Consider the following 21,600-nt stretch of genomic DNA (forward strand, 5'->3'; position numbering starts at 1 on the left):
TTGGATTCGAGTGGGAATCAGCTCATTAGCCTCATTTTGGATCACGGTGATCCCAGATTTCTTTGGAACGACTTGGACTGGACTTACCCATGAACTATCAGAAATAGGATAAATGATCCCATGATCGAGACATTTCAGAATGTCTTTTCTAACAGCTTCTTTCATCACTGGGTTTAACCTACGTTGAGCATCTCTAGTAGGTTTAGCATCATCTATCAAATGGATTAGGTGTTGAACAATGGTTGGACTAATCCCTTTGATATCAGCCATGGTCCATCCAATGGATTCCCTATTCTCTCTTAAAACATCTAAAAGATGACCGGTAGTCAACTCAGAAGAAATGATAACTGGTAAAGACTCGTTCTCCCCTAAGTAGGCATACTCTAGATTTTCGGGTAGAGGTTTGAGCTCTAACTTAGGGGGTTCCTCCACAGATGGGCGAAGCTGGACTCGGGGTTCTATCTCCAAAGGTTCTCGTTACCAGCCAATAGCAAAAACATGATTGACCAGCGGTTCTATGTCTAGTTCGTTATCAGAAAGCTCCTCAATCATTAAATCAGATGCATTTGAATCAGACTCACACTCTCCCTCTTGTTGTTCACTGGATATTCCTTGAATGAAATTCACTTCCATGGGTTCATCAGATGGATCACTAGGTTGTCTCCCTAAATTGAAAATATTGAGGTCAACAGTCATATTCCCAAAAGATAGTTTCATCTGACCGGTTCTACAATTTATCAAAGCATTTGAGGTGGCTAAGAACGGTCTTCCTAGAATGACGGGGATTTGACTTTTGAGATTGGAAACGGGTTGCGTTTCCAAGATAATAAAATCAACAGGAAAAATGAACTCTCCAACTTTGATCAGAACATCCTCTACCTCTCCTTTGGGAATTTTTACAGATCTATCAGCTAACTGTAGAGTGCATCTTGTAGGTTTAAGTTCTCCTACACCTAGCTGTTGATAGACCGAATAAGGAAGGAGGTTGACGCTGGCTCCCAAGTCTAGAAGTGCCTTATCAATGTGAGTGTTACCTATGACGCATGGAATTGTGGGACAACCAGGATCCTTATATTTTAACGGCATTGGTTTCGAAAAGATTTCACTGAGGTTGGCAGCTAAGAAGACTTTCTTGGGGACATTGGTGGTTCTTTTCTTAGTGCATAAGTCCTTCAAGAACTTTGCATAAGAAGGGATTTGTTCGATTGCATCTAGGAGAGGAATGTTGATCTTGACATGTTTAAACGTTTCTAGGATTTTCTCAACCTGCGGGGAGTTTTTCCTAGGTTTGAGTCTATCTGGAAAGGGGGCAACGGGCCTATACCTATCTAGATCAGGCTCAATCTCAAGTTCAGCATTTTGGTCATCGGAAGGAATTGCTTCATCGGAAGGAGTGTTTTGAATGGGAGAAGGGGTTTGATCCGGTGGCATTCTAACCTGATTGTCTATTTGTTTTCCTGATCTCAGAGTGTGAATTGCATTCAGTTGAGCTGGGTTGTTGGAACTGGATCCAGTGTCTTTAGGGTTTGCAACAGGTTGACTTGGAAATTTTCCTTTTTCTCTCTCACTCACGGCAGCGGCTAGTTGCCCAAGTTGGGTTTCTAACCGGGCTATGGCTTGTGTGTTCGAGTTGAGCACTTGGCCAGTGGTTTGCATGAATGAATTTAGAGTGGTGGATGATTGGGTCAACATGTTGGTAGTTTGTGTAGAAGCTTTGATCATAGCTTCTAAACCCTTTTCTAAGACACTCAAACGTTTGTCATGATCAGAATTTGAAGGATTTGTATGCTGGTGAGGATGAGGATGTTGGTTTGGAAAAGGTGGGTTAGAAAAATTGTTCGGTGCGTTGAATGGGACAGTGTTTCCCCTAGGGAATTGTTGGTTTGACGCGGGAATAAAGTTTTGGTTTCCATGAGAATTTCCTTGGTTCCAAGCAAAATTGGGATGATTTCTCCAACCTGGATTGTAGGTTGGAGAAAATGGATCATTTCTAGGGCGCTGGAATGCAGCGTTCATCTGTTCTAAAGCATGGTTGTTTCCTAGAAGAGGACATTCCTCTGAAACGTGGGTAGGAGACTGACAGTTATGACATCCCGGGGCAGAAATATGATTGATTTGAGCCGGAGCTCGTTCCTTAACTTCTAAGGCTTCTAACCTCCGCATAATCGTCGCCATCTTCGCTTCAGACGCAATGTTTGACTCCAGGGAAAGACCACTAGACTTAGATTGGGAAACAGATGAAACCCTGTCATCACAGTTTTCCCACTGCATTGTTTTCTCGGATAGACTCTCTAGGAATTCCCAAGCTTCATCGGCGTTTTTTCTCATAAAATCTCCCTGACACATCGATTCTAAAGATGTTTTTGAAGAATAGTCCAATCCTTCATATATGACTTGGCACAATCGCCATTTTTCTAGACCATGATGAGGACATTGGATTAAAAGATCTTTAAATCGGTCAAAGTATTTCCAGAATGGCTCTCCCGGGACAATTTTGAAATTCTGAATGCTGTTCCTAAGCTTTACCGTTTTGTGAATAGGGAAAAATTTCTTGAGAAAAACGGTGACAAATTCCTCCCAAGTTGAGATGGAATTTATCGGTAAGCTGTACAGCCATTTTTTAGCTTTGTCCTTTAGAGCAAATGGAATAAATCTAAGCTTAATCGCATCTTCGGTTAATTCTCTCATTTTTATCATAATACATACTTCCTCAAATTCCGAGATAAATATATATGCATCTTCTGTTTCATTACCTAGGAATTTGGGAAGCATGTTAATGAAATGCGGTCTAAGCTCGAAATTTGCTCCATTTACTTCGGGGAGTCTTATGCAAGATGGAATTGCATTTCTGGTGGGGTAACACATATCCTGAAGAACTGGTTGATTTGCCATTTCTTGGATTGGTTCAACACGGATTAAGCGATGAAAATTATCCCGAACCCAAAATTGCATACACCAAAACAAATTTTTTTTTTAAAAAAAGAAAGAAAATTAGTTTTTTTAAAGGAAAGAAAGAAAGAAAATTAGTTTTTTTTTTTTATGAAAAGATAAAGAAAAATCCTAACAAATCAAGGCAATCACTTTTCAATCAACTCTAACTCTAGGGTTTAGCCTAACTCCACTAGACCAGCTCCTAACCAAAAATTCCTACAGTGAAAAGATCAAAGTTTTACCCAGGTAGTTAGCCAGGTAAGGATAGTACTAGAGGGTGATCAAAGATCAATTAAGTACCTCTTTCCTTGCGGAGCGCTTTACGCAACCCCTAAACCTTGCCTTAGACACCAACTATTCTGAGAAAACTTAAACCGTTCACTTAAGGATTTCTTGTTCCTTATTGAGCTCGAATCCTTAGGGGCCAACGTCTAATGAGTTTTAGAAGGCTTGGATTTGTGAAGTGAGGAATTAGTGATTTGTGGGCTAAGGAAAGGGTGATGAAATCCCTTACCTTATCTTGATTGGGGTTTTGCCCTTAAGAATGTTTTAAGTGTGTGCCAAATCAAGTGCTACAATCACTTTGGTGAATTCCTACACTATATGAAATGCAACCCTAGAAATTAAAAGCGACTAAAAAGGATGATAAAAAGAAAATCTTTATATTTTTTTTAATTATGGTCAACAATAATCAAATGTGAGAAGATGAATTTTATTATGGTCAACAAAAATAAAATCTCTTTTTTGTTTGCTTGCCTTGTCGTATCTGATGCGGCATAATTATGTACCAAAAATTACAAGTGCACAATTTATCAAGTTATAGTATAAAAAGATATCGATCCCACGAAGAAGGTGATTTTAAGAGATTATTAAACTTGGTTCTTATATTTTGTGCGTGACAATTAGGAATAAAGAATAAGTGTGAATGTGATGAGTGATTGTTGTGAATATTTGCAAAAGATAATAAATTGAATTTTAGAGGAGAGAAGGAAGAATTAAAAAATAAATGAAATCACAAGGCAAGAAAGATGAATGAATAAAATCAAAAAGTTAAGATGGAGGATTCAAAAGAGGTAAGAAATCTAGAATATAATCCACTAACCAATTTCAATTACAAAATATAAACTATTCTCTTTTTATCATATTTCAACTTAGATTTATTAAGCATAGATTATCAAACCATTTAAGGAAAGTGTAACCTATCAAATTATCATCTAAGTTAAAATTACTATTCATGATAAGAACAACAACATGATAATAATCCTAGAATTCATAAGCATAACCTATCAAACCATTTAAGATAAGCATAGATTATCAAATTCTTCTTCTACCGATTAGTTCTCTAGTTGATTATCCTAAACATGAACATTTTAAGTACAAGAGAATAATTCATACAATATAAAAGAAATTAGACTAGTTTCATACAATTCTAAGATTCCTACAAGAATTAAATTCACATCTTAAGAGTTAAAAACAAGAAAAAGAAGACTAATTACAAAATTTAAAAAGAAAAGAAAAATCTAAACTATGAACAAGAAATAAATCTAATTACAAAGAAAATAAAAATCTAAACTACAAAATAAATTGCAGAAATTAAATGCAAGAAAAATAAATCTACTCTACAAATTAAAGTGCAAAAAGAAAATAAAAAAAGACAAGAAAGTAAATCTACACTACAAGCATGAATTTAAATCTAACTAATAAGCAATAATAAAGAAATTACTAAAAAGAAATAAAAGAGAAAAGAAATGCAAACCTTCAAATTGCTCCTCATCTCCATCCTCATCATTCCACAAAGAGGAGAAAAAACAAATTTAAAGAGGAAAAAATTATTTTTATTAATTGCAACTAAAATTATAATTTTTGGAAGGCCTTCTCAATTAAGAGTAGCTCTCCTCTCCAAAAGGAGTTTACAAAATTTTCACACCTTCAACCCCTCACTCTCTACCCCTATTTATAGTAATCTTCAATGAATATGAGCCATTGGATTTGTCTTGAGCCCCAAGCAACAATCTCCACCTTTGAATTTGCTTTTTGTTCTTCTCTAATCCAACGTAGGAGGCCCAATTGATTTTCAAAAAAAATAAATGAAAATCAAGTTAGCCTATGATCATTAAGTCCGGTCCATGGAGACTTAACAAAACCAAAATTTTCAGCCCAGCAATCAACACTTTGTCCTCAAGTCTGGTCTTCTTTGAAAGAAAAATCCACATTTAGTTTTCATTTGATTAAAAGCCAAGCAATCAGCCCACTTGAGAGAAAAATCCACTCTTTGGCCCATGAAGTTCGGTCCATGTCTGCAGCCATTTAAATTGTCCAAGTCCGGTTACATTTGATCAAAATTTATGAGCTGCATCAACACATCCTTGAGGTCCGGTCCACTTCTTGGATTTGAGTCCAGCAGTCCAAGACCATCTTTGTTCCATTCATTATAAGAAAAAAATGCACATCCCAACCGGTCTTCATTTGATTTTCTTTTGAAGATAAAAATCTCCGGCCCACTTCATTTCAAAACAAAATCATCTTTGAAGTCTGGCCCATTTAACATCCAATCTCCAGCAGCAAGTCTAAGTCCGGTCATTTGATGAGTTCGGTCACTGTAGCAATTCGTAATTTTTTGCATAAAAGCCCAACTCATTTCACTCTTTGCATCCAAGTCCATTTCATTCCAACTTTGCATAAAAATCCAATCTTGTTTGCATCCGGTCTTGTTTCCCTTGTGTAATATTTTTGCTTTGGGCCTTCACAAATTCGAAAATTTCACTTTGGCTTCTTGAATCATTTCTTCATTTAATCAATGGGTTTTTGTTGAGAGATGGGAAGTTGAGATTTATTCTTCATTAACCTGTAATTAAAGATAAAAACAGTTATTAGTGATATATTTATTCATATAGAATAAATTAATCAGGGATAAAAATTCTGTAATAAAAATGCATCACTCCAAATCTCTTCCTTATGACCAAGATACCCATTAAATCTCCTCATCTCTCTCTCTCTCTCTCTCTCCTCTCTATTTATATATATAAAATATATCTATAATATATATATATATATATACTATATATATAGTATATATATAATATATATATATATATATATAAATATTATATAAATATAAATATATATATAATATAATAATATATTATAATATATATATAATATATATATATATACTATATAGAGACGAGATGAGAGAGAGAGAGAGAAACTTATGTCAACTTAAGTGCGACCCATCACCAAAGTTTCATATCCATTGATGAAAGGTCTTTATACCGTATGTACGGATCTCTACGTATCATCAAGGATAACAAACAGTCCGTGATGATCCACTTAAGTTGGACATAACGTTTTTTCTCTCTAATATATATAGTATATATATATATATTAGATATATATATATATAATATATTATATATATATATATATATATAAATAATATATATATAATATACGCATGTTGATCAATACATAGCATAGCAGCCTACATTATGTTGCTATCATATATTATGTTGCTATTCATATTCTATGATGACAAATTATAATTCATCTAGGATGATTTTAAATGCAAAAGGTTGTATTAAAATATTTTGCAGGTTCATCAACATTATTTCAATTTTTATTTTACATTTTTTGCTAATAAACACATCATACTTAGGAAAAAAAGAATACATATAATTTGTCAAATGCAAGTTCATTCTCAAAGCTTTTTAACTCTTTTTTTTCCAACTGCTTCACTTTCATGCTACTCATGTCACTTCAAATTACATTTTACATTGTTTGTTAAAAAACATGACATACATAGAAAAAAAAGAAATATTACACATAATTTAAAAAATACAAGGTACATACCGCTAAGACATTTTGTATGACTCCTTTACGCCCTCTAAAGCGTGTCACCATACTAGATGGTAACATGACATCGATGTGTGTTCCATCAATCATGTCAATACAATCCTATAATAAGATACATATACATCATTAAATTTAAAACGTTATTACCATAACAAGTTTGTAAAATTTTTGTAATAGAAGGAATAATTACCTTGAAGTATAGATAATAATGTGGATTGTTTGCGATCTCAGGGGGTACCTCATTTGTTGCTTGCCTCATATATCTATCACGTAACTGGCAGATCACATTCAAAACTTGATTGAAGTATCTACTAACTATTTCTCCCAATCTAATAAAATTTGTACATATAACTCTATTCTTCGTTTTATGACCCATTATTCTCAAGAACATGGGAAGTTGTTCTTCCATCGAAACATGTCTTGTGTCTGTAAGTAGATGTTCTCTCCTCATAATTCTTGCAAGTCTAAAGAAAGTCCCTCTACGCATTCTAACATAGTCTTTGTAACTCTCATGATAACCCCTAGTTAATATGTTCATAGATGCCATCTTGCACGTAGCGTTCATAGTGTTTGTATTTCTAGGTTGATGAGTTATAGTTCTTCTTCTAGAGTTCATTATTCTCAATATTGTAATCGTCATTAGTAAGACAGTTATACCACCTCCAGAGACAATTCTCATCATCATATCTTCTTCCAAATTAGCTATCTACAAGACCCAACATTTATACTTATTGTTATCATATTAAACGTATTGAATTACAATTATAATTAAACTTGTTCTTCACAATGTATATTATTATACATGCCATTACCCCCATAACAAATATATATTGTAGGATAAGATACAATTCATAGCAAAAAAAAAAGCACTTACATGACAATATGTAACATAATAAGTAAATTTTTAGAATAACAGAATCATTTTAAATCCCTTTAAATTTGGCCATTTTGAGATGAAACCCTTGCTTCAGAAAACCCATAGTCCATGCAATCAAATTCATGCATATTCACTCTATGTAATACTAAGAATTTAGCCAATTAAAATCTTTCTATATCAAACCGAAATGAATTTACCCAAAAAATAATATAATTCTATGACGTGTACATCAGTATCCTTAAATCTTAACAAATCACATCTAAAACTTCAACATGCATGGTTAAATTGATGAAAAAATTGAATTTTTGCCAATTTTAATTAAAAACAAATGTGTACCGTTGAACCAGCAAATCCAATTAGCAATGATTGAAGCTTTAACCTCAATGAGAGAAAACTCTAGGAAGAAAATGGAATGGAGGGAGAGAAAATGGGTTCAACTACTGCAGATAGTCATGTTAGTGGAGGGAGAGGAAGAAGATCTAAGGAAGAACAAGGAATGGTTCAGTGCATCACTGCACTTGGTGCTTTACCCGATGTTGACTCAACTTAGTTTTCCAAGGCCACACATATTTTGCATGATGATGCATCATGGAGAACCATGTTTTTAGCCATGCCTAGCGTGAGAAAGAAGGATTGAGTGTTAAATCTACCTTGATGTTGTTTATGTATGTCTCGAAGAAATTTGTATTTGTTTATGTTTGTGTTTGTTCCTATTAGGCCAAGGACTTGTGTGTGTTTCTATATGTTGATTCTAGTAGGTTGAGGATTTTTGTGTGTGTTTAATTTATGCTTGTGTTCTAGTAGATTGAAGACTTTTGGGTGTATTTGTGTTAGCTTTTGAACCTATATATTTGTATTTTCACAACATTGTTGGTATTATACTTGTTTATGTTGTTGACATATGTTTCATGCCATATGTAAATTTTATTATGCAAGACTATGTTTGCAATAGTGTTCAATTATAATTTTATTTGTTTTTTGTAGGTATGGATGGCAATACAGATACAGATGATTATCAACTATCATCAGACTCTGATTTAGATGAGGAGCAATTTCAAGTGTTATTGATGCATTTATGAAGTTTAATGGAATCTTTTATGGAGCAACCTCGACTACAAAGGATTTCAAAATTAAGTGTTCATGATTGGGTGATTGACGTTCCAGGTGGTCACCCGGGTACTTGTTTTGACCTCTTCCGAATGAAAAAAGAAGCATTTATTAACTTTTATGAAGACTTAAAGAGAATTGGAAAATCAAAACATTCTAGAAACGTGACCATTCAAGAACAAGTAACAATCTTTTTATTTGTGCTTTCTCATAATGAACGCCAACGTATGGCCGCAGATCATTTTCAGCACTCATTAGAGACCATCTCTACATATTTTAAGAAGGTCCTTTATGCAATTTGCTCTCTAACCAAATATGTGATCGTTTCTCCATCATACGATGCAACTCCACCAGAGATATCTATATATATATATTACATGACAGAATTGTGTAGGGGCTATAGATGGAACTCATGTTTTAGCTTGTGTGCCACAAGATAGTCAAGTTCCATATCGTGGAAAGAAAATTGTGCTGATAATGAATATGATGTGTGCTTGTTCTTTGATATGCTATTCACATTTGTTATGAGTGGATGGGAAGGAAGTGAAAATGATTCAAGAATTTTCTTAGAGTGTATTAGCAATCCCGCAAACAAATTCCTTATGCCCCCTACAAGAGAGTATTATTTGGTTTACTCTGGATATACCAATATCCTGGGTTTTCTTTCACCATATTGTAGGGAGCAATATCATTTGAATGATTATCGGGGGCATAATCTTCCACCGCAATGTACTAGAGAACTATTTAATTACTTGCATTTGTCATTAAGGAATATTATAGAACGATGCTTTGGGGGTATTAAAAAATAGATTTCTAATTTTAAGAGATATGCCTTCATATAGTTTGAGAAAACAAAAATATATAGCATTAGCATGTTGCGTTATTCACAACGTGATTTGAATGCATGATTCTAGAGATCCATTATTTACCGAGTTTGAAAATGAAGATGTGGAGCTTGAAGAAGATGATATGACTGCACAAGAACAACAAACAATACCGGTCAATGTCGGCCCAGAGCACCTTTGTGAGATGTCAAGGTTTCGAGATCGTTTGGCCCAAAGGATGTGGAACAATCATGGTGGGTAATATCGGGATGTGTTTTGCAATTAATGTATATTATATTGTAAGGTCACTAAAATAAATTTTGAGTCTAATGTATATATATTATCAATGTCATTAGAACATATTAAACAATTATTCATCATTGTTTCATGATGGTGGTGATGTATTAGAATTTTTTACTATCATTTGAATTATAGAAATTTAACAAAGCTCCTGAATGGTGGTTGACCGCCACCGCCCGGCGGCCGGGCGACGGCCAGCGACGAGTGATGACTGACGGTTGACAAGTGCTTGGTGGTGGGGAGCAGTAACGGACGAGAGTAAATTTTAATTGGTTGGGTGTGTATCATATGCTAACTTTCAAAATGGTGTTTTGAAAACATGTTTGAAAAATAAACACCACGGTATGGTGTTTTTAAAAAAAAACATAACAAAAAGAAAACACTTTGATTACTAAACACACTATAAGCTAAAAGAGATACTAACACCACGAATAATGGACTGATCACTTCCAAATAAATTTATTTCGATAGATAGATTTAACCGAAGTCTTTTATTACGCATCTAACATAAGTAACTGAATAAAATAATTAATGAAAAGGATGAGGAAACATTAATTAGAAAAAGTAATTTGTTCATTAGGAAACATAAAAACATAAATGAGAGAAATATAAATATATATCACAAATCCGAATTTCTAAGTTGTCTTTAAACTAAAGTTCTTCTCAATGACATAACCACTAATTGAAAGCAAAAAATATCACTAATTAAGAAAAGAAATAAAATTTGCAAAGGAAAAAATAAGATTGGAAGAATAGAGAGGGCCTATTTAGGAAAAGACCACTTAATTTTTGCGACAGATGCTAAGGAAACAAAAAAACAAAAACAAAAAAAAATCAATCTTTAGAAAATGCAAGGGCGAAGCATAAATTTATCTTTTTACATGTTAACTTGCATAGGAAAAACAAAAATCATATTTAACGACCAGTGTGAATCGGTAGCCACTTACAGTGACTATCAATAGAATTCCTCCTCATGCTGAGGTGTTTGATAATCAAAAAGGGTATGAAAAAAATAGATGAAATTAAAAAATAATTTCTCTTGATATTCTCTTTGTAAATCTTGCTTGTGCAATAGAAAATGAAAAAGGTAGAAATTTAAGATAGCAATTGATATAGCATACACTTTCTTTGAGTCTCGTTTGATTGTTTTGATAAGGGGACAATGGAAATTTTAATATTTAAAACAAATTAAAATAGAAACAAGAATGAATAAAAATTTAAATTCTCTCTCATTTCAATCCACCTTTTTAAAAAAAACTTTAAGAAACTAAAATTATAATGCCAATCAATTATAGAAAATGTAAATTGTTTTTTGACATGAGATCTATGAAAGCTGAATTGAGAAGCATGAAAATCAAGTGAACCAAACACCTGATAGTCATTTCTCAATTTTCAAACTAGAAACAAAATGAAGTAAAGATACTTTCTAATTTTATTCTACTTTCCATTTACTTTCAAATTATGAGGCATCTCATGTTGAAATTTAGAAAACTAGTAGAAAAACGATCAACCTATACGGATCAATCTAGACAGAATTATCTCCATCTAGTTTGATCCAAATAATTCCATCTAGTTTGATACGTCTAGTTTGGGCCAACCTAGACCGAATCTTCCATCTAGGTTGGATACCTAGACGGATTTTTAAAAAAATAATTTATAATGTCGGCCCCGTCTTTCTAGATGGAAAATTTTCTAAGCATCCTAGATGAAATTTTTTATCTAGGATGGTGGAGCCCACCCAAAGAAAAAACCCTAACACTGCCTAAACAGCCGCCACCCCCGTTTCATTCCCACTCGCCTAAAACACCCAAACCCCTCTGCTCCTACTGTCGCTGGCTCGAACGTAGCCCACACTGGTCGACCACCACATGCTTGCAGCTTTGCATACCCGCACGCCGCACGCCGCTCGCCAATTTTCGTGTGTCGTTGCTTGCACGCCTCACCCGCCTTCGAACTGCGACCACCACCCGCCCGCCCATGGTTGACCACCGCGTGCACATTGCTCACATGCCCACTGCATCGTCGACAGTCAACCCCCACCGTCCACCCCTGCCATGTCGTCGACAGTCATAAATGTGTATTTTTCATGAAAAATTTCAAGTTTTTTTTAATTTTTGTTGTTTATTGCTCAATTTTGTTTGGATGCCCTAAATTATAATCTAAAATGAAGAAGTTCAAATCTTTTAACCCTAATTGAAAAAATTTCATCTGCATTTTGCGCTATTTGAACAACACTTATAATCATAATTGAACACCCGAATCATGATATTAACCCTAATTGAAAAAATTTCAGCTATTAGCCTATACTAAACTATATTTTGCCTATTTGAACACTTTTTGAACTATTAAGCCTAATTGAACACCCGAATCGTAATAGCTCAATTTACACTAAGTTCCATGCGTACTATAAAAACGTGTGATTGTATAAGTTTATGATTCGAAAATTTGTGAAATAATTTTTTTAAATAGAGTGATATATAACGTAATATTTGATGGAATAATGTGTTATACATCCAATTTAGGTGAATGATAAAATAACGTTATTCTTAGACTTTCGTCTAATAATTACATCCAATTATTTGGACTTATAATATAATATAGACAAGTCAATTTGGGTAGGAGATTAAGTTTTCTACCCAAAAATGATCGTTTACTTTAAATTACTAAAAGAAAGAGTTGGTACAGAAATTTATAATTATTGGATTTTTCCTTCTCGAACGGGTTAGGTATATAGTATTGCATACATTCAACTTTGTATAATTTTATTTCTTAAAAATTTTGGCAGCATGTATTCGTTGTTCTCCGTGTACAATAAGTGTATGTTGTTCTGCGTTTCAGTCAATTTTTAATACGCATAATAACATCCGCACATTGTACAGGGAGATAAGCGGGTAGGTGCTGCCAAAGTTTTTAAGAAATGAAAATATATAAAGTATACGAAGTTGGATGTAAGTACTACTATATTCTTAATGGGATAGAAGTCTTACTATGACAGCTGCTAGAGTACTCTATTTAGTTTCTATATACGTTTCAGTTTTAATTTAGAAGGGAAAATATTTTTATTGTTAAATGATACATGTATGTTAGCATGATGTATGTTGTATGTAAATGTTTTGGGAGAAAATCAATTTCTTCATTGATAAGTTCATTACAGCTTTAAACGTTTATAACAAACTCAAAGAAATAGTCTTTTTATAAGACTTTCAACAAAGATTACAACTTTCCTTTTAAACAAACGCAACGGACGTTTATCCTCCGCTGCTTGCGTGAGATCTTGGCCTGTGACGGGGATGTTGATATCCGTGGACTACCGAAGGATCAGATCAGATCCGGAACTTCGTTGATTCACGAAGGAATCAAAAAACCAAAGCAATTATCTCGGCAATAGCGAGATAATCACTCTTCTCGAGATCATCGCAACGGGGCAATCTCAAGCGAAGGAACCGGGAACTGTAGATCTGACGAGCTCTTCTTCTTTATGCTGACGAACTCGCTCCGATCTCCTCCTCTCTTCTGAAATTCGTGCTCCTTCAGTGTTCAATTCAGCAGGGCTTCGCCGACGCTCGAGAATTCCAGATCTGAAAAAATGAAGGCCCCGGGACTGTATTTATAGGCTTTGGGACCTTTGTTTTCGGATAAGAACGATTGATTCACTCTTATCTTTAGTTGTAACCACTTAACCATATTCTTGGATGATATTTTATCAGTTAAAATAAATCTAGGTGGTTAACGGTCGAAAAACAGCTCAAAACAGCCAAAAATAGATTTTCGGTGCTGCGGACGCCCGTGGTGTCTCGGCTTGGCCGAGACACCAAGGGGTGTCTTGATTTTGGCCCTGGGCACCGTTTTGCGTGTTCTGCCCGTTTTCGTCGTATTTTCGTCGTCCGAACCCGAAATCACGCGATTCAATATGCGTTGAAAAGCTGACAAGAAGATCTACAAGCTCCTATAGTTGAATCATATATGGAGTAGACAGGGCATGATGGGCGATTCATCTTTCGTAAGCGACACGTAGCTCCTGATCAGTTCATGTTTTCGTTATTCTGAAGTTTTGTTACTTCATATGGTTCGTCGACTCACTTCATGCGCTTATCGATGTCAAATAAGCTTATGTGACTCGGATAGTAACATTCATTGTCTTCTCTCTATCTCGAGCCGCATGTGGGAACCTATAGGCATTTTTAGACGCCTACAGATACCCCCTCCAAAGTGTTTTAGTCTCGTTTTTTTATAGAGGAGGCTGAAATACTTTGGATGTAATCGGTCCAACATTCAGTCGGTGTAAAAGACCCGTAGTTAGCTTTGATTCTTGGCTCCTTTGATTTTCAGTCTATTCAATATTTTAACAAAATCGCTAAAAAAAATTCGACGCTGCGTTTATCGTCTGGCCGTCGTCGAAGTCTCGAATCAAAAACTGGTGAGTTGATTTTGGCTCGTGTTGTCGAGTTGACCTAGAACTGACTATATCTGTCATAATATATTGACTTAGGGCTACGCGTTTAATGACATTGTTTCGGATCGCCCGACGTTGACTTTTATCGCAACACATTGACCAGCGTTGACCTTGGGTTACGCGTTGACCGATGTTGACCTTAGAGTTTTGGATCACCAGGCATTGACTTTTATCGCAATGCGTTGACCGGTGTTGACCTAAGGTTATGCGTTGACCGGCATTGACCTTAGGGTTTCGGATCGCCAGGCGTTGACTTTCATCGCAACGCGTTGACCAGCGTTGACCTAGGGTTACATGTTGATCGGCATTGACCTTAGGGTTTCGGATCGTCAGGCGTTGACTTTCATCGCAATGCGTTGACCGACGTTGACCTAGGATTACGTGTTGACCGGCGTTTCTCTTAGGGTTTCGGATCACCAGTCATTGACTTTCATCACAACACGTTGATCGGTGTTAACCTAGGGTCACGTATTGACCGGTGTTGACCTTAGGGTTTCAGATCGCTAGGTGTTGACTTTCATCGCAACGCGTTGATCCGTGCTGACCTAGGGTTACGCGTTGACCGGCATTGACCTTAGGGTTTCGCATTAATCGTCGTTGACACAGTTTATACTCGTACGTTTGCAGGAGTATACACAGTTTAAGCTCTTAAGGTATTGGAGCATTGCGATCCCAAATGATGAGACTACAGGACCAACTATTAAAACTGATTCATCTGCATGTATGGATCTTATCTTGAAATTATCGGATTCTTAAGTCACGAGACCAACTAATAGAGCCGGTGCATTAATGACTCTCACATTTATAGGATTTTTGGCAAACCCTCAGCCATCAACGGGTTTGAAGAGCCTTTACCGACTACCATTTGAGTCGGGCTAGCATAAAAATTGTTTAAGTCCGTTTTGTATGTAACGTTGTGCTAAAAGAGTTAACTCTTTTAATGCTACGATATTGAATACATAGATTTCATCTTTCTTATGGGAATAGACTACCCGACACCGTGTGTTAGACGTAGGCTTATGATTTTTGGCCAATCCCCAGTCATCAACGAATTTGACGTACCTTTACCGACTACCGTTTGAGTCGGGCTAGCATGTGAATTATTAAAACCCGTTTCACATGGATGTTGTGCTAAGAGGGCTAATTCTCTTAGACTTAGTGCTATAATTTTGAATACATAGACTTTGTCTTTGTCATGGGAATAGACTACCGGACAACACGTGTTAGACGTTAACTCATCCTTAGGATTCAGGATAAAGGTCCCCATACTTGTATTCTGGTGTTATTTTCATTCGGTGAAAGACTAAATCAGCAACACGTGTTAGGCGTTAACTTATCCTTTCTTAGGATTCAGGATAAAATTCCCTATACGTGTGAGGCACGGATTTTGACGTTATTAATAATGGCCTGCTACAATGTCGAATATATGGGCTTTTGTTCTTTTTACGGTCAAGAACTAAACGACAACGCATGTTACGCGCCGACTTATCCCTACTTAGACTTCAGGATAAAAGTTCCTAGACTTGGATTCTGGTGTCTTCTTCAATCGGTGAAAGACTAAATCGACAACGCATGTTAGGCATAGGCTTATCTCTATTTAGGAATCGAGATAAAGTTCCCCGCACATGTAAGGCACGGATTTTAGCGTTATTAATAACAGCCTGCCATAATATCGAATATGTGGGCTTTTGTCTTTTTTACGGTCAAAGACTAACCGGCAACGCGTGTTAGGCGTTGACTTATCCCTACTTAGGCTTCGGGATAAAAGTCCCCAAACTTGGATTCTGATATTTTCTTCAATCGGTGAAAGACTAAACTGGCAACGCGTGTTAGGCATTGGCTTATCTCTATTTAGCAGTCGAGATAAAGTTTCCCGCGCGTGTAAGGCACAGATTTCGGCATTATTAATAACGGCCTGTCACAATATCGAATATGTGGGCTTTTGTTCTTTTTACGATCAAGGACTAACCGGCAACGCGTGTTAGGCACCGACTTATCTCTACTTAGGCTTCGGGATAAAAGTCCTCAGACTTAAATTCTGGTGTCTTCTTCAATCGGTGAAAGACTAAACCGGCAACGCGTGTTAGGTGTTGACTTATCCCTACTTAGGTTTCAGGATAAAATTCTCCAGACTTGGATTTTGGTATCTTTTTCAATCGGTGAAAGACTAAACCGGCAACGTATGTTAGACGTAGATTTTAGGAGTTGAAAAGTAGTGTCTTCTCTTAGGGCAAAGACGAACCCGATACTGGAGAGGAAGAATTTTATATTCTATCTCCAGTTACAAAGGAAACTCAAAGTAGGATCTCTACTTTGAGAATCTGAAGAGTGAAACTAAGAGTGGGATCTCCACTCCGAGAATCAAAAAGATTCGGATAATCCTAACTGTCGGAAGATTTGATTACTGAATTAAAGGTGAATTTCTTATTTATCAAGAGTGAATTATGATTTTGGCCCTAACTATAGGAAGGTTTGACCAAGCAGTAGTTTGAGGTGACCATAACTGTATGAAGGTTTGATCATTCAATTTGAAAGTGGACCTGTCATTTATGGAAGGAATCGAGAGGAGATTTTGTCTTGTGGTCCTAACTGTAAGAAGGTTTGACTAAATGGGGGGTTTGAACGATCCTAACTGTTTAATGGTTTGATCATTCGATTCATGGACCTCTCATTCATGGAAGAAATCGAGAAGAGATTTTGGTTGTGGTCCTAACTGTAAGAAGGTTTGACCAGGTATACAGTGGGAGTGAGAGTACAAATCACATTGGGAGTGTTGACTTGTATCGATCACTCAGTGGGTGTTCTTGGTGTCGAGTGATAAAGACTTAACAGGAAGGGGTTTGAAAATTTTCGAGGATTGGCAGATTAAAATTCCAAGCATTATGCCCGGACTCTGACAATTGGAGTGTTGAGTGCACATACACAGTGTGAGTTTGAATGGATTAAACTAGAAAGAATTTTAGTGGACCCACTATTAATTAATTTGATCAGTGAGGGACTTTGTGGTGGAGAACTATGAATCGTCAACACCAGTGGGAGTTTTTTTTATGAGGGAAGATTGATCCAACTATGTGATCAACTCTCATCTCAGCAAAAGAGTGCTCGGAAGCTGGTTGAATTGCTGCCAGCATTTAGAGTCCAAGTGGGAGTTTCTTATTCATCTCATTTTTGTAGCGACCGAGTTATCCCTAAGAACACAACATATAGCATTCTTTCGGGAACTTCCCATTACATCCACCCCTAGCTTTCTTTGTAAAATTGGGTCTAACATTGTACTCAGATGAATGATCGGGTTATCCTTAAGAATATCACATACGATACTCTTTTAGGAACTTCCCATTAAAATTAGGAAATAGTTGAGACTCGTATACTTGTTGGAGTATTGAGAAGCAATTTATACTTGTATACTCTTCGGAGTGTCGGAAGGAGCAGTTTATACTCTTATACTTGTTAGAGTCTTCATTCGGCTTAATTTAGTGTTATGACGCCAGCTTCAACCAGGGTTTGGATGCTATTTTTGAGAGCGAAGCAAGCCTTGGTAGGATGAATGATCCTCCTGTGGTACGCACAGTACTTTGGATCCGTAGTATTGTCAGCTTCCCCCTGATTTGCGATAGGTGGTAGCTTGATCTTGTTGTTCTCAAGGAAGGATTCGAAAATAGCTGGAACGTCTTCGTTCTTGAAGGAGTACTCTTTTTGGAGTCTCGGACCTAAAGTCTTTTGCCATCTCTGGGATTGCTGTTGTGACGTCTGATTAGCATCAACAGCAGCTACATGGGCCTTCCCTTTACTACGGGAGACGAAACTTGAATTTGAAGGGTTAGCCGGTGGTTGGCTTCTCTCGGCTTTCTTCCTTTTAAGGAAGCATTCGGCCCGCTCTCCTTGCACCTTCTCTTTTCAAGTATTGGACGGTGCTACTTCCATAACTTCCAACATGTCCAAAGGGAGGTTGTTGTGACAGGTTTGAAGGATGAAGTCCTCTGTGATCAGAACTTGCCAGTTCATCGCCTTATTCCGAAAGCGCTTGACGAAGTCGTCGACTGTCTCGCCGTATTCCTATTTCTCATCGAAGTGTGTCCTGATTGACACATCGGCCTCATCATCAAAGAAGTGAGCGAGGAACAGGTTCTCTAGGTCATCCTAGCTGTTGATGCTTCCAGTGTTGAGACGACGGTACCAATCAAAGGTGGGCCCACGAAGGGTGCCAACGAATGACCGAACCATTAATATTTCATTGCCGAAGATTATGCCCAAGTGGGACTTGAAGTAGATCAGGTGCTGAGTGGGCGAACCCTTCCGGTCGAATGGCATGAAGTTGATCAGGTTGAACTTCGCCGGGTACAGGATCGACTCCCACTCTCTCGGGTAGGGATACAGAATGCCGATCTTCTTCACCTTTCGAGCAGATATCAGAGCGTTGATTTTGCTCTCGAGGTCTTTCATCTTTTCATCCTCGCTCGTATCCTTCCTTGGTCGATTTTGAGGAGGAACAATGGGGCCACCCCCAGTGTTGTCATTATTAGTGGGACCATCCCTGTCGTTGTTATTCTCAATAGGACCACCCCCAGCATTTTGGTCAATGGGAGGGTCATCAACATTGATGTATTCATCCACGTCTGAATCGCTAGCTGCTTGGCTAACATTGTTGCGACGACTGGATTCACCTAGCTGATTCGACAAAGCTCGGATTTATTGGTCGTGTATTTGTCTCATCTCCTGCATAATCATTTCCATTTCGATTTTAAATGCTTCTTTATGCTTGGCTAGAGCATCCTTAACTATTTTGGCTACTTCCTCAGTGTTAATCATAAACACTTTGCTGGATTATCCTGGACTTGATACCATTTTGTCAGAAGCGACTGCAGAGTTGGCCTCTGATGTTTCATCCTCCGAGGATAATCCTCTATTCATCCTCTGATAGTCCCTACATCTAGTAGTTCCCGTACATAATTGAGTTATACGTTGGGATACGTCCAAAAAATGATGGGGACTAAAACTTCGTGTTGACTTCCCTTTATCGCCCATATTGATAGTGACTTCTGGGAGTTCGTCATCTTGTGCAGCTGATCTTTTTCTACGAAAACGCCTTGGCTTAGTTTTTAACGCTTCAGAGGAAAGCCTTTGGAATACCGAGACCCTCTATGGAGAAGTCTTGGGGCAGCTACATGTTGATAATACTGTCCTGATGAGTTTGACGCACGGACAATGAAAGTCCGTCTCTCGGGTATCTCTCTTTCGAGATCTGTTTGTACCTCCAACCTGATAGTACAACTCATCAGCATGATGATCGGAGCAATCTATCATGTATTGGCACGACTTCTCAGGTATAACATCATTGTCTGACGAACAAGTTTTCTTTTGAGGATTCATCGCCTTCTTGGCACTCTCAAGAGTCGCACGTTTTCAGCTACGCCTTCGTGAGCATGGGACCTCAACGGGCTCTTGGACTTCGACATGCAGTCCGAGGCGATCAGTTATAGGAGTTTTCTCCTTACCATAAGGCTCAGACTTGTTGCAAGGGCGAGTACGACCCCCAACTCGATGAGTTGCTCAGGGTTCATTCACCATGCCCAAACGTTCTTTGACCAAAAATCTGTTTCGATCTTCATGTAGAGGACCCAACCAATCCTTCAACAGAATTCTGGATTTGGAGAGATCCACGCTGTCGTAGGGCTTCACCGTAGGTGCGAGAGTAATAGGAACGAGATCTGAAGTTGACGAAGGCTAGGGAACAACCTCGGATATGGAATCGAGCGAGAGACACGACTGGTGTCTCACTTCGGGTAGAGGTGATGTTTTGGCCTTCAACACCCAAACCTGCTTAGATCTTGGTGGTTTCTTGACCACCTCCTCCTGCTGTAATTTCTATGCTTCTTGTGCGAGAATCCGTGCATGCGTAAGTAGTGCGCGACGTTTCTGGATACACTCCTCTAGAGTAGAATGGGTTCGTTTGACACGAACCCATTTGTTAGTTGACGGTTGGGAGGAGAACCCTGATACTTGTTGTGGTGATGGCTTAGCTACTTGGCGCTTTCTGAACTCTAGATCCGCTTGGTAGCAGAGTCCGTCCACTTGCTCTAAAACGTTAGCCAATTGGCGGGCGAGACGTTGGCGGTGCCTCTGACGAGCCCTTTGTGATAAGGTGTCCGGATCTACAGCTTTGGCTTCATTGAACACCGACGGATCGTTGCGTGGTGCAACTACGACAGTGGTAGCGGGGAGATCACCTTCTTGGGTATTCAGATCTGAAGACCAGCGGATCTTCCGGGAGGAGGAGGCCTTCCTGCACTTGTGAAGATTGGCGTATCTGGAGGAGGAGAAGGAGACGTACTCCTCAAACTTCTACTGGTCGAATTTGTATTCGAACTCTTCTTTCACCGGGATCTTGATCGTTGCCTGTGGCACGATAGCCTTGGCAGTTAGGCTGTTGGCTCCCACTGTGGTCGCCAGCTTGTTTTGGGAGAAAATTAATTTCTTCATTGATGAGTTCATTACTGTTTGCGTTAAAAATCGTTTTCTTCATTATATAACTCATTACAACTTCGATCGTTACAATAAGTTCAAAAAGATCAGTTTGTTATAAGACCTTTACATAATGAAAATAAAAGATACAATTCTTGTTCAAACAAAACACAGAGGACGTTTATCACCAGCTGCTTTGCGTGGGATCTTTTGCATGTCTCGGGGTTTATCCGTGGACGACCGTCGATCAGATCCGGTTGTTGAAAATTCGGCAGAGCTCCGCCTTCACCGAGGAAGTATTTGATTTGAAGCATTGAGATCGACCAAGCAAAATCAGTAGCTCTTCTCGAGATCAAGACCAAGCCCGGTCTCAAGGAAATAGGGGAAACGGGCGTCGGATCTCTCGAACTCTCATTCTTTATGCCGAAGAACTCGCCAAGATCTATCAACCCTCACTGAAATTCGTGCTCCTTTGACTCCTCGATCCGGCAGCATCTCCTCCTCTTGATAATTAATCCCCCCCTGTGAAATGAGCCACTAGGCCTGTACTTATAGGCTTCGGTTGGGGGTTTTTGGATAAGAACAAATGATTTCTCCTTATCTTCAGTTAATAACTGATTAACCACGTTTGGGGATGATATCAGATCAGTTAGGAACCTCTAGAACTAAAAAGATCTCGTGAAAACCCGTCGAAACCGCCAAAAATGTGTTTTTGGGTCAAATCTGCATGAAACACACCGCTGACCCGCGGGGGGCGCAGGTCGGCTCGGTCCGACCCGCGCGGGCACGGGTCG

The sequence above is a fragment of the Asparagus officinalis genome, chromosome 2 (genome assembly GCF_001876935.1).
Source record: "Asparagus officinalis chromosome 2, Aspof.V1, whole genome shotgun sequence".
NCBI classification, from domain to species: Eukaryota; Viridiplantae; Streptophyta; class Magnoliopsida; order Asparagales; family Asparagaceae; genus Asparagus; species Asparagus officinalis.